We start from the raw sequence: 3,370 nt of genomic DNA, 5'->3' as shown, positions 1-3,370 counted from the left end.
GCTCTGCCCTAGGGCATTGGCCCACTAATAATAATAATAACTAGAAAATTTCACAAGAAATTTTGAGTGGGCCAATGCGCGCTCGCCCACACTCTGCTGCCGGTTCGCCCCCTGTATTGACACGATGCCGCCACCGCCATCACTGGCACATGTCAACAACGCCACTGATGACATTTCATGCTTTTTCAGTGTTTCTGATTGGTTTTACATAAGGTTTAATAGGCCCTAAGTTGCTCCATTCAGTCTGAATGGAGGAATCCTAACGATGTGGATGCAACTTAAGCAGCCATAAGGAAAAGTTGGGCAAAACAGATGAAGATGAGGACTCAATATGATAAAGTCCAACTACTTCTGAGTTGTGTAAAGTTGAAATGAATATTCTGTGTAGAGGCATGCCAGACTGATAAGCATTCAAAGTTGAGTGGGTTTTGTCAGGGGTCTGACCGATTTCCCATTATTTCCTATGAGGAGGGTTGTGTCAGCTTAACTGGCTTGCCTGTAAATATGGTACGTGGTACAGACATGGCGCCTCAATATGTCAGAGGTCTAATGTTTACCTACATTTTACATTTTGAATGAAGGTTCTGTGGGACAGCATGCCCAAACGGCATGCGTTCAAAGTTTGACAGTGATTTGATGCCTGTGGGGAGGGTTGATCGCAGTTTTTCGGGATTTTTTCGGACACCGTTTGTCCGATCGCCACCAAACCTCAGAGGGTAGTAGTCCTGACCGAGCCGGTCGATTTGATGTATAATTTGTAGGGGTGGCTAGCGCTAGTTAGCTCTATAATGAATTTGGGGCTTTTATTTTGAAAATCAGTGTGTGTCTGTGTAAGTGTGTGTGTGTGCGGGGGTGGGCTGGGGACACTCCCTAATGCATGTTAAAACATGTTTAAGTGTTTTATTTTGAAAATCTGAATGTTAACAATATCCTGTTATTGTGCAGGGTCTTTTATTTTGAAAATCCCTGTTTGTGTGTCTGTGTGTTGGCAGGTGTGTATAGTGTGTGTCTGCATATTTCTGGGTGGCTTGTGTGTAGTTTGCCGGGCCTAGTAAGGTCTGTAATGATTTGGAGGCTTTTATTTTGAAAATCAGTGTGTGTGTGTGTGTGTGTGTGTGTGTGTGTGTGTCTGTGTGCATGTGTGAGTGTAGTTGTGTATGTTCCTGTATGGTTGTGTATGTATGTGTGTGTCTGCCTCTGTATGGATCAATGCAGTGTAGTTACATTGGGTTGAATGAGCCCAATGCATTGTTAATGGGAGCGGCCATCTTTGGTGATGTCATCAGAGAAGCCTCCAAGTCAGTTGGGGCATCTGTGTAGGTTACCATGGAAACGGCTGCCTCAACCCCCCCAGCCCCCCTTCTGTTGCAGAGGTGTGTGTGTCTGCCTCTGTATGGATCAATACAGTGTAGTTACATTGGGTTGAATGAGCCCAATGCATTGTCAATGGGAGCGGCCATGTTAGGTGATGTCATCAGAGAAGCCTCCAAGTCAGTTAAAGCACCTGTGGAGGTTACCCTGGAAACGGCCCCCTCGGCCCTCCCACCCCCCTCCCTTCTATTGCAGAGTGAGAGAGCAGAGACTCTGTAGCTGCTTCTGAGAAAACTCAGAGGCAGCTAGAAAAAGCCTCCCAAACAACTTCTTTTTACTGGACAACGAAAAGTCACAGAGGAAAAATTCTTTCACCGTGAGCGCCAGGCACTTGTCTACTAATGCCATTTTCAAATTCATGTGTTTTGATGGACGTATGTGATTTTTCTGGCAGGTTAGAAATGCCTTGCCCATCAGGATTTTCATCTGAAATCTTGGCCAAGTTTAACATGGGAGCGGATGGGAGGAGGGAGTGGCGCTCCCTTCGCTTGAGGGTCACCTGACCAAAAACCGTGGGTCACATGACAAAAAGGGGCGCACCAGCTTGTCCGGGACAAAAATCCCTACGTTTTGATAGCATATTTATGTATGTGGAGCACCCAGTGTGGCCACAAATTAAAGTAGTTTACCTTTTTTTTCTGTTTTGGAAAAAACAGGGAAAGTTAGAGTGCGTGACATCATCCCACTCTAGCGGAGAGAGAGAAAAATGTTCCAAACCCACGTCAAAACGTAAACTGCCAAATCTCCTAAACTAAGCAAAATTCAAGCACACATGTATATAGAAAGCATGTAGGTCTACTTGTGCTGATTCGTTTAAACCGAAAATCATGTCTGTAGGTGACAGTATGCCGGCGCTATGTGGACTCAAAGAGACCCCGGTTTTGGGGTTTTTTGCCTTTTTTTCTCGCTCTCCCCATTCACCGTCTATGTCGTTCGCCCACTGGTTTTTCGCGAATAACGCGAAAACCGTACGTCGGAACGGAAAGAAAAGTCATAGCACACCATTCCCGATATGGCCGGACGTTCTGTGAAAGTTTCAAGTCGCTGGCGCAAAAGCTGTGGGACTAGTTACGCGTCAAAAAATTGTCCGGAAGATGGAGAATAATAATAAGAAGAAGTATTTACAATAGTAATAGTGGAACAATGCCCTAGGGCAGAGCCTATTGTAAAGCCTGCGGCTTTACAATAGGCTCTGCCCTAGGGCATTGGCCCACTAAAAATAAAGAAGTAGAAGAACTAAAGTTTGATTGCTCTGCAATCAAACTAACTAGAAAAAGCATTTCCTGAAGAAAATGCAAGTTTGATAGCAGAAGCTGAAGCATTGCTTTGAACGCTTATTTGAACGATTGCTTTTAACTCTTTGAGAATAAGAAATCTGCATGTAACAGCTGAATTAATCTAAATAATATCTGAAGCAGTCATAAAACAGCTGAATTAATCTGAACAGGAGCTGAATAATTGCTTTGAACAGCAGGTGAATTGTCTGATCTTGGAATAATAGCTGAGGCTTAGGGAGACTAAATGATTTTGATGTAGATATGTAGCAAACAGCTCCATAGCAATGAATATGGCACATATCATGCGTAATGATGGATAAAGACTACAAATATGGCTGCTTTGTATGCCAGTTCTGTGTGTCAGCCTGTCACCATGGTAACAGCCCTGCCTGCCTAATTAAGCCCTCTTTAAGACACCTGTGTGGTTCTCCTTTTACTCCTCTCAGGCAGATCCCATGTATTTTAATGGGGGTTGCACCCTCCGAACAACGCCTCGATTTCTCCAAACCGAAGACTTTAGACAAAAAATAAGAACACCGTCAGAATTCCAAGAAGTTGCTCTACAACTGGTACGATTTTTATGTCTGGGATGTCGAAGATGTGGAGATGGCGGCGAGTTAGAAAATATGGCAGCTCTGCTTCTCTGTTTTTGGTTTTACATTATGTCTTAATGGAAGAATGACCGGCACCCCCCCGAACAGCTCAATTTACAGGCAAAACTG

This window comes from Parambassis ranga, unplaced genomic scaffold (assembly GCF_900634625.1).
Source record: "Parambassis ranga unplaced genomic scaffold, fParRan2.1 scaffold_209_arrow_ctg1, whole genome shotgun sequence".
Classification (NCBI taxonomy): Eukaryota; Metazoa; Chordata; class Actinopteri; family Ambassidae; genus Parambassis; species Parambassis ranga.
This window is presented reverse-complemented; position numbering follows the sequence as displayed.